Source organism: Triticum urartu, chromosome 5A (assembly GCF_056163025.1).
Source record: "Triticum urartu cultivar PI428250 chromosome 5A, HENAU_Tu73, whole genome shotgun sequence".
NCBI lineage: Eukaryota > Viridiplantae > Streptophyta > Magnoliopsida > Poales > Poaceae > Triticum > Triticum urartu.
The window spans coordinates 267,754,896-267,766,012 of record NC_141877.1 but is presented as its reverse complement, the minus strand read 5'-3'; the positions used below and the strand labels follow the sequence as shown (position 1 = coordinate 267,766,012).

Sequence of the window (11,117 nt, the reverse complement as noted above, 5' to 3'; positions counted from 1 at the left end):
TTCTCAAATATTGGGCTGAAGTAATCAACACTGGTTGCCATATCATGAATCGGGTATATCTTCATAAATTCCTCAAGAAAACCATATATGAGCTAATAACCAGTAAGAAACCCAATGTAAGTTGTTTCAAAGTCTTCAGTGCACATTGTTGGGTTTGTGATGCACATACAGCTCGAAGTTTGCAGCAAAAGTACATGAGGGTATCATGCTTGGTGAGGCGGCGAGGTGAGATGGCGAGGATACATTGTTTTCCAATGGGAGAATGGTGGCGTTGTGCAAGCAGTATGATAGCGAGGGCAACATATGTGCAGGATGATGGTGGCGATAGTGTGTGAGCGGGATGGTAGCGAGGGCATCATGCATGCGGAATGATAGTGGCGGCGGTGTGCGAGCGGGATTATGACGGCGGCAATGTGCAATCAGGAGCGTGGAAGCTCGGGCGAATGTCGTGGTGCATGTGGGAGTTAGACCTAGCCATCACTGGGAGGCCATTTGATTTGGTAGAGGGAAAACAGGAGAGGGGACTAAAGTGCTTGGTGGACTAGGTATTCACAATCTATGTTACCTGAACACTGTGCTTCGGGCGCATTGGTCTTTGCTCACAAGGACAAATTCAGAGTGGCCATGGCACAGGTTGCAGGTTCACATGAAAACAGAGGCGGCATCTATGTTCATGACACTGATGATCTACGCGATTGGCAATGGCAAGGATGCGGTTTCCTAGACCGACAAGTGCATCAAAGGCGTCTCTACTACAGAGATTACCCCTAGCATTGTGGTGACGGTTCCTCCGGTCACTCACATGGGTTGTGCGGTTTAGGTTGGTGTCAGTGCAGCAAACATAAGCATTTGTTAACCAGGCTCATACACAGGCATGCTGACGATCTTACCATCCAGCACCAATGTGTAACATAAGGATAAACCAGAAAAGCCACTCTTTATGAGATCAAGGAGCGCATCAAGAAGACCAAGCCAACATTCAAGGCAAAGATTACAAGAGAAGTGTCCTTTGCTGGCTAGGCAAGGCCGGCAAGGTTGATGCACCAAACAAAGGCGAGAACAAATCGCGCCAGGCACGTCTCCAGGACGGCCAGAGACCGAAGCGCGCACCCCTCCATGAAGGCCCGGCAAGCCCTGCCACTGGCAGGCGCAGGCCAGTTACCACTGCTCCACCACACTACGATGCCAGTCACTTATCGATGCGGTGTCCGGCCCCCCAGGCGACTAAGTGGCATTCACTAAGCATGTGGTAGCTTGCTGGAAGATAGATCACACCGTTTTGACACCCGTACGGGGGGCGTGTCGAGATGATAAGCAAAAGTTGGGTAAGCTGCAATATAAGCTTGCCGGGGATGCACCCCCGCACGCCACCTAAGGTAGCATTTATGGCCTTTTGTCCTAAGTGCCAAAGTTAGGTATGATAGCACTGTTGGCTATCTAATCGCAAGATAATGTTTGTTTTGCCACTTTCGTTACCCCTTGGCCTATAAAAGGAGGTCCAAGGCAACCTAGAGAAGGATTCAGGCCTTCCAACACTTGTACTCGCGTAGCAGCTCTCCCTGACGGCCACCTTGCCGAGCTTGGGTGTTGCATGTCGTCGTGTTCCTCTATCCAATCCAGCAAAGCAGGAGTGGGTTATTATGCTTCTCAGCGGCCCGAACCTGGGTAAAAACCACCTGAGTCTCGTCATCATGTTGTCTCATGGCCTCCGCTCTTTGTGCAATGTGATCTCCTCTCAGCCGAACCACAAAGGGTCCCGTGGCCCCATAGGTGGTCGTGTTTATCCATGACACCCTTGGCGCGCCAGGTTGGGGGGGGGGGGGCTTGCGTGAACTCGAAGTTGTGAACAGTGTGTCGATCTTCACCATTTTCTTCGTCCTCCTCTTCTCCGTCCATGGCGCCCAAGAAGAAACCCGATGCGACCACACACCCCTCCACTTCGAAGGCCCCCTCGCATGCATCCGCGGACATCATAGGCGTCGCGGTGGTGTTGGATGAGGTGGGTACCGCGGGTGACGCGACCGGCGCAGGCGGCGCCGTCGTTGTGTCCCCCATAGCCGAAGCCGGAGCGGGAAACGCTGGGGCTAGGCAGGATCAACAGTGTCCTGAAGAGCTTCGCCCAGAAGCCGTGGGTGGGGGAACACCCAGTCTCTACCTCCCAGCCGCACTAGTGGATGCAGTCGCAACAACGACACCCTCTCCGGCGCAAGCTACAATCCTCCAGTTGCGCCCACCACGGGCGCGGATGCAGGGCACACACACCTTACCCAGGGCAAGGGGAGCAAGATAGAGCGCTGAATAGGGCCATCGACCCCCAAGAACGCCTACTCATCGCCACACTACCTTGGCGACCGGCTCATGGCGGCAAGAACGCGACGATGCTCCTGGTGGTTCTACCAGAAGTCAAGCGACATCGCGGTCTGCCTCGTTAGCCATGCCAAGCACAGCCGCGGAAGCCATGGCGCAGGCCCAACTCATGTTGAATTTTCCACTGGCGACTGACAAGATGGATGAGTGGGGAGCCACCATCCAAAGCTTGATTGGCTTTGCTGAAACTGGTAAATCACAACATGCAGAGCCATTGCGACACCCGCGAACGACAACGGCAGCCCGGGCTGATAGCCGCGTTGAGGGAGCTACACCAACAGTGCAATCCCCTCCACGGCAGTAGGCACAAGGGTAGCCTCAGCAAGCTGGACGTGCCGACAAGCCCGACGAGACGTGGATGGCTTCGTCTAGCCCGCAAACCTGTCGGGATCAGCGGCGGGTTCTGGAAGATCGGTAGAAGGAAGATGTGCGCGTCACCATGGAGCGACGCCAGGAGGCATACCATCAATCCAACAGACACAATGGCCCATACATTGACGAACCCGTGGCCAATGTCCGCAGGTACTTGCCTTACGAGGTTGGGTGCCCTGCCTTCACTCATGAGCTGTGGCAGGTCCGCTGGCCATCTGCTCGAGCCTTCAAACCTGAACTGCCAGAAAAATACGATGAAAAATTAAACCCGACAGAGTTTTTGGGCATATACACAATTGTTGTCCAAGCCACCGGGGGCAGAGATGAGAAGGTGCTCGCCAACTATTTCCATTTGGCGCTCAAGCCAAATGTGAGATCATGGCAGATGCACCTGCCAGAAAACTCTATCTCCTCATGGGCTGACTTGTGCAATGAGTTTGTTGGCACCTTCACAGGTCGCCACCAAGAGCCTAGACATCCCAGTGACTTGCAAGTCCTTTCGCAGAAGGAAGGGGAGGATCTGCGTAAGTATATATATAGAGGTTCCGTCAAGTACACCGTAACATTCCTGAGATACACCCGGTAGCCGTGATTATCGTGTTCCATTCCAACATGCGCAACAGGAGGATGCGAGCCAAAATGATTGCCCGGCTGCCCAAGACCGTCAACGAGTTGTACACCTTGGCAGATAAGTGTGCTCGGGCTGAAGAAGGAAGGCGAATCCCCGAAGAGGAGGCTAGCATAGAGATTCATTCAGATGATGATGATGAAGCCGCCAACCCGAGGAGGAGAAGCCTGAGGCGCAATAGGAAGCACAAAGAGAAGGCCGTGTTGGCCGTTGAGAACTCTGGTACTCTTAATGTCGGCAAGAACGCCAAAACCGAGGCCCCCGGCAAGGAAGCTACCATGTGCGCTGATTGCTGGGAGGCTGTGGCAGTGGAGAGAGCCGGGAAATCGGATGGGCCATACTACAAAATGTACCGCACCAAAGGTCATGTTCTCCAAGAGTGCCGCCGGGTCGAGCAGCTTGGTGAGAAAGAAAAACCTAAATATGAGAAGCATGACAAGGAGAGAGGCCAAGAGGGTGCTAGCGGGAAAGGCCATGGTGGTATAGGAGGCCACCGTGGCAAGACCCGGCAGTAGAAAGAGAAACCTGCTAGAGGCCGTGAAAAGAAAGGAGATGATGGGAGTGATGAAGAAGATGAAGAAGAAACTAGCGAGCAAGAGTTTCAAAAGGCAACTGAAGCCATGTGTATTGATGGGGGTGCGTCCTTGCACTCCTCTCATCACCGAATCAAGCAATGGGCGTGTGAGGTCAATGTCGTGGAGCCAGCTGCAGACTCCCAAAGGCCACTTAAATGGTCCAGCACACCTATCATCTTTGACGAACAGGATCACCCTGACCGGAATTCTTGGTTGCCCGGCCCTCGCAAAATTCATGGAAGCATCCCATTATGCCTACAACACCCTGAAGATGCCAGGGCCGATGGGTATCACTTCCATTCCATCGGATAAGAAAGATACTATTATATGTGTGAACAAGATGTATTGGGAAGCGGTAGAATCTGAGGACACAGGAGCCCCAGCTCCCGCCAAGGAAACAAAGAAGGGGAAGAAGGCTAGCGGGGATGTCGACAAGGACTCTGGGAAGCGCGCCTCTCTGAAGTGCGCCGTGCCTGTTGACGACTTGGCGGAGAGTTCCACTAGCAAAAGACGCAAGGTTGCTTCACCTGCTATGAAAAATGTCCCAACAAGGCAGGATGGCGTTGGCGGTACATTCACCATCAGTGCCACCCTTGATGAAAAATGGGAAGACGCACTCTTTGCCTTCCTGCGGGCGAATGCCGATGTGTTTTCCTGGCAACCGTCTGACAACCCCGGTATTCCCAGGAAGGTAATCGAGAGCCACCTTGTTGTCTGCCCTCATGCTAGGCCCGGCAAGCAGAAGGTCAGAAAGCAAGCCTTGGAACGGCAGTAGTCCATTAACATGGAGATCAAGAAACTTGAAGTAGCTAGTTTGGTCAGAGGGGTGATGCATCCAATTTGGTTAGCAAATCCGGTGGTAGTGCGCAAGGCAAACGGGAAATGGAGGCTCTGCATTGATTTCACTAACTTGAACAAAGCATGTCCAAAAAGACCCGTTCCCCCAGCCATGCATTGATCAAATTGTTGATTCTACTTCCAGGTGTGATTTGCTTTCCTTCTTAGATGCATACTCCAGGTACCATCAGATATTTACGACCAAGGAAGATGAAGAGAAAACCCTGTTCATAACTCCATGTGGCACGTACTGCTTTGTGCGTATGCCTTTCGGGTTAAACAGCGTCGGATCCACTTTTGCGAGAGCAGTACAGACTGGCTTCGAACCCCAGCTGCACAGGAACGTGGAAGATGATATGGATGATATAGTGGTCAAAACTAGGGACAGATCAACACTCATTCAAGACTTGGAAGAGACCTTCGCAAACTTGTGCAAGATCAATTTGAAGCTAAACCCCGAGAAATGTGTGTTTGGTGTCCCATAAGGCAAGCTCTTCGGTTTCTTTGTGTTTCATCAGGGAATAGAAGCCAATCCCGACAAGATCAAAGCAATCGAGCAAGTACAAGCACCCAAGACTGTCAAGGACATAAGGCGTTTGACTAGATGCATTGCTGCACTGAGTAGGTTCATCTCCAAGTCTGCCGAGCGTGCCTTGCCTTTCTTCAAAATCTTGAAAAAGGCTGGCCTGATGAAGTGGACCCCGAAAGCAGAAACAACATTGCAAGACCTGAAAACTTACCTTTCCTTTGCTCCCACCATAGCCGCGCCAAAACCACAAGAGTTGTTGTTGCTATACTTAGATGCAACGAATCAGGTGGTTAGTGCAACGCTGGTGGCATAGCTAGAAGTTGATGAGGAAGCAGCTGCGGGAACTGACCCCTCCAGAGATGGAGCCGAAGCAGCACCCTCCTACAGAACCCCAAGTTCTTGCGGTCGAGGAGAGCGCTCCCACCAATGAGGAAGTTCCTTTAGTCCTTGTTATCGAGCCACAGCCTCCAACTTGGGCACAACACATAGTCCATTTCCTTCAAACAGGAGAGCTTCCCGGAGAGCAAGAAGAAGCTGAAAGAGGAGCCCGACGGTCCAACATGTATTAGTTTGTTGATGACACACTGTACAGGAAAAGGCCAAACAGTGTGAAATTAAAGTGCATTTTCTAGGAGGACAGACTGAAGCTGTTGGCAGAGATACACATGGGTCTGTGCGGCTCTCACATTGGATTGAGAGCCCTGGTTGGAAAAGCCTTCTGGCAAGGTTTCTATTGGCGCACAGCCCTCCAGCATGTGAGCTACCAACCAAGTGTGAAGCTTGCCAGTTCCATTCCAAAAACATTCATCAGCCAGCTCAATCTCTCTAGACGACCCCTCTGTCCTGGCCATTCTCAGTCTGGGGGCTCGATATCTTGGGCCCCTTTCCCCGAGTTGTCGGAGGATTTGAATTCTTGTATGTAGCAATTTACAAGTTTAAAAAGTGGCCTGAGGTGGAGCCAGTGAGGAAGGTGACCGCACAATCAGCTGTCAACTTCTTGAAAGGATTGGTGTGCCGGTTTGGAGTACCCAACCGAGTGATTACTGACAACGGCACCGAGTTCATGAGCTGCACACTACACCACGACACTACAAAGACGACATGTATCTGTTGGTATAAGTGAGAATCACCGACACTTTTTTGTCCCAAACTATACCGACACACAATATATTAGTATTATTATAAGTTTGTGATACATTATCTGTCGCCAAAACTCATAAAAACACCATCAAAATTTATGTCGGCAGATGGAGACAGTGCCGTCTATTTGTGTGTCGCTGATTCATATAGACACAAAAAGTGTCCGCGTTTCTCTTCAGCCCATGTCCGAAAAATATGGCGCGGAAAGAGAGCCATGTGCGCGCCATCCCAAACACCCGATTCGCACCAGACCAGAAAAAACAAAAAGAAAAAACACCAGACCCTCGACCCCGACCTGTTCGATCCCCAATCTCACCTCTCTCTCTCTATCTCGCCACCCACACACCCTAACCCTAACCCGACCGCGCCGCCGCTCCCAACCTGGGCGCCTCCGCCCCAAACCACCCGCCGGTCCCCTCGCGCCACCACATCTCGGACCCCGGTCTCCCTTCCCTTAGTCCGCAGTAGCAGCAGCGCCGTCTGCGATGGAGGAGCACCGTCTGCCGCCGAGGAACAGCGCCGTCCGCCACCAAGGATCTGCCGCGCGCCGGGAACAGCAGCACCATACGCCGGAGGATCCGCCGCACCGACTTCTGTTGAGGAGCAGCCCGCCGTTCTTCTTCCTCCACCGGCGACCCCTGTCCCGGCCCCGCCTCCAGATCTCAACAAGTAAGATGCAGTTTTTTTCCTTACCTATCTTCTCGTATGTTGATATATGGAGTCCATATTTTATTGTGGATGGTTTATAGATGGTATGCCTTGCGTGATTATAGTCAGGTGGTTCCAGGTCTAGGTCATGGCACCAGTGGTGTGGCGTTGTTCTGTTTTCTCAATGAATAGCAGTCGCCATTGGATGGGAATTGCTACTGTATTGACCCCCCTAAAGAAAGGAGTATCAACACAACACACAAAATTATTAGGCTGCAGATAGTATGGGGTACATCAGTACATGGACATAAAAAAGTAAAGGATATACATGATAGTGTTTGAGTGTCTTTGTCAGGTTTTTTAATTTTCTTTTTGAGTGGCTTCACACACATGTGCTTTTCCACCATACTGTATCGCCGCAGAGACAATATTTGCAGGGATTGTGAAAAATAACTTGAAGCATGCCCATTAGTTAGTAGAGCATATATTTGCATTGCAGCGATGACTTTATTAGTGTGTGTGTTCACTTCTAGGTCACTGCATCATGTCAAAAAACCCGACACTGCTACAATTTCTCAAAGAAAAGGAAGTTCATGTGAAGAACCATGGCGACACATGTGAATTTTTTTTGAGTCAATATATATACACATTTAAATGGATGGAAGGAATGTTCATAAAGATTGTGTATTTGTTCTTTTTTGTGAGGGAAAGACAGTTTATTAGTTGTTAGTTTGAAAAACTGTAAAGATAGTCTGCAGTAAATGTGTATAAAAAATATAGGTCAATGATATACTGTGATAATACCTCCTTGTTTTTTGTCTGCAACAGTTGATTAAATTTTTTGAGGGGGGTTAAAAACACTTCATGAGCTTCTTTTTGAATGGCTGAATAGATTAGTTACGTTTTAATCCGAAGTCCGGCAAGTGTGCTTCACGTGTTAGATTTTCCTGCGATTCAAAATCCTGCCCACCTATTCTGAACCCAAATCTATATTATCTATTCGTCAAGCCTATGAAGGCCCAGTCGCTTTGATGCACACCCATTACTCAATAAGAAAAGTAGAAGAACCTATAAACATAGGAAAGATTAACATGCGCGTGCTTTTTTGGAAGGTCTTCTTGTAAGTTGCCTTTTAATGTGTATACATGAGCTGGTTTTCTACTGTCAATTTTGACTCAGCTTGAACGTCTCAATAATGAACCCTTTTTGCACATGACATTTTTGAATTCTCTCCTCACGGCAGCAGGTGATTTTCTCATGGATGTTTGCACAGGAGCTTGTTATTGCTTCCATACTAGTTTTGTTCAGTTGGTAAACTTGTTGTTGCTCCATCCGCTGTGCAGAACAATACCCCTGAAGATGCGTGGAGTAGGCTACTCCTCTGACCATAACAATTGGCTGCTATTGACGACGCGAGGTGGTCCTATATGTTCAGTTCTTAATTATCATTTCAAATCCTTGGACTAGTGGCTGGGATCGTATTGGTTATTTGGAGATACCTATTTGTACCGAAGTTCAGTTAGTAAGTTGAATATAGCCCTCTTGTTATAGCCATGTGCAGTTGAATTGAATATTTTCGGTCCGCTGCTCACTCTTGATTTTTGCTAAAAATCTAAAATCCTTGGTCAGTGGCATGTTAATTATACATTGCTCGCTAGTTCTATGCACATAAAATACTTGGTTGGGACTGAAAATTGTAGCACTTGAGCAAGAAAGGCTGACTACCAATTCATTAGCATGTCAATAAAGTCAATCTGGTCTTCCTCTAGGAACTTGTTAGGGCTCATTAATAGCATTGTTTTGCTCACTGAAATAGGAGAGGAGCTGCACAAGAAAGAAAAAGGACAAATGGCCAAGTACACTTGACGGAAGATTGACGAAACAGAGAGGCAGAGAGCATAGGTAAAAACTGAGACCAAAGGCACTGAGACTTGAGTAATAGTTCCAGTAAGCTCACAATACTACTTCCACAACCGTGAATGGTAAATTTTAGAAGTACAAATAAAAGCATAGAAATTGACACAAATTGCTAGTTTAGGTATTCAATGATTTCCGAACAGATTGAAAGTCCAAGCCTTGATGAATTGACAGTCCACACATGTTCTATGAAGTATTTTAAACGAAATTGCAATTGAAATCCAGATGCAGCTACTGTAGATATATTTGTTGCTATTAGCACACATTTTTTTCCCTATCCAAGGTCTTCTACTATTTCAATACCCATCACATGTGAAAAACTGTGGTGATAAAAGAAACAAATCTACAGTCTGTAATTTGTTCCTGAAAGTGAAACTTAACAATGTCAGTGAGTGGTGAAATGTACACTCTTGTTTGATCTAATTTCTGGATTTCCTTTCCTTGTACTTCTAAGAAAACAATTAAGTGTATGGAACACAAAGACAACATTAGTTGCATCTTTTATTGAGGAAGAAACTCATTAGATCTATCTAGTTTGAACAAATTTATGTCTAAACTGTCATATTTATTCACAGATTTTGTCTGCTTGCTTCAAAACATAAATGCGGCTGTTGCTTGCTGATAATTTCGGTTATGGTGTGGCTGCCTATTACTCAAGATGATCTCATATCATATCATCAATTTCAGGAACATTATCTCAGCTGTCGTTCATTTCAGAACAGATCGTTGGCATTGTACCTTCAAAGGACTATCCTTTTGCCTACCGAGCACACAAAACAAATGTGTCTATGTATTTATTTAAGTGAAACAACATGCTCCCATTTTTGGTCAATCGGTGGATCTGACTAATACATAACTACATATATATGTGTGAGGTATTATTCATGTGTCATTTTTTGTAATTCGAGTAAGCTAAAACTGATGGTCTCAGATGGTTTGTGTTTTAACTTTGATCAGAACCTGCATCTACAAATACTGAGTAGAGGGTTGCCTTTTGTGCAGGAATTTGCGGCAGGATCTCTTGCATGTGCTCTCTGCTTGTCCTCACTCCTTAGACCTTCCCTTTGCTTATCACCATACATTTTATTGAGAGCGGTGTCAAGATGCATCTCCTCTGCAAAGATGATGGGCAGATGGCCTAAGCTCTAGGTGAGCTCCTCCGCCAAGCATGTGTTGTATATTGTACGACGTTTTCATTGTTAATGTCTGAAATCTAATGCTTTGCTCTGCTATTTTAATTTCATGTAACATGCATACTCTCATTGATCTGTACGCATGTGTTTGTAAGAACTTGTACGCATGAGTTTGTAAGAAGTTGAATGCTAGTATGATGCTTTATTTTCTACAAAGTTGGTCTATATGCTCACGGCTGCTTCCTGATAACTCTGCATGTAACTGTGCATGTAACTGGGTTCCTTCACTTTATTTAAATGATTAGTATGTTTTTTGGGCTTTGACCAATGCATATAACAACACTACCAAGCCAGTTTGTTGTACATCTTTTTTTGGTTCTTTGGACTCAAGAGTAACTCAGAAGTTTGAACAAATGTACTATGATAATATTGCTCAAACATATGGTGCTTTTGCAGGGTCAAATGGCGGGAAGTATCAAGTCGAAGATATTATGGCTTTGGTACATCTTCTATTTTCTTTAAATGGAATTTGATGTCGGTTTGGTGATCGAAGACTTGGGCTCTTCCATAGTGTAGTGTAGAGTGATCGAACACTTGAAGTCTCTTTTGAACTAGGCCCATATTTTGTAACATGCCACAACTTGTATGTTGATTTGAGTATTTTTCAATGGTTGTAGCAAGGAAAACTAATGGATCCTCTAAATATGTTGAATAAATGCATTGGTGAATGGCATCTTGTGATGAATAGAAGAGTGTAATTGTTGGTATATCTACTGCAAAGTGAACATGAATTGAATATTTTGAATTTGTTTTCATGTTAATATATCTTGCATTTGCATTTGTGCTGAAATGTATAACCCTGGCAGCAAATGTGTCGGCAAAACTATTGGAGGTCACAAAGACTGTTGGCATAGCATACTTACAGACAAACTGTCGAGGTAGCAACGGCCGTTGCACTATCTGTTGGTATA

General features: G+C 47.1%; 1 long non-coding RNA gene across 5 annotated transcripts; it reads left to right on the top strand.

Annotated features, from left to right (window-relative positions):
- Window positions 1-6,703: 6,703 nt before the first annotated feature.
- On the top strand, window positions 6,704-10,915 carry LOC125508354 (uncharacterized). 5 transcript variants are annotated; one of them, XR_007283379.2, is made up of 5 exons: window positions 6,706-7,117; window positions 8,440-8,618; window positions 8,913-8,998; window positions 9,701-10,162; window positions 10,603-10,915. It is a non-coding gene; the product is annotated as an uncharacterized LOC125508354 (long non-coding RNA). The 5 variants fall into 5 exon arrangements; XR_007283378.2 differs by having other exon boundaries at window positions 8,440-8,998; window positions 9,701-9,888; window positions 10,016-10,162; XR_007283380.2 differs by having other exon boundaries at window positions 6,707-7,117; window positions 8,440-8,513.
- Window positions 10,916-11,117: the final 202 nt, after the last annotated feature.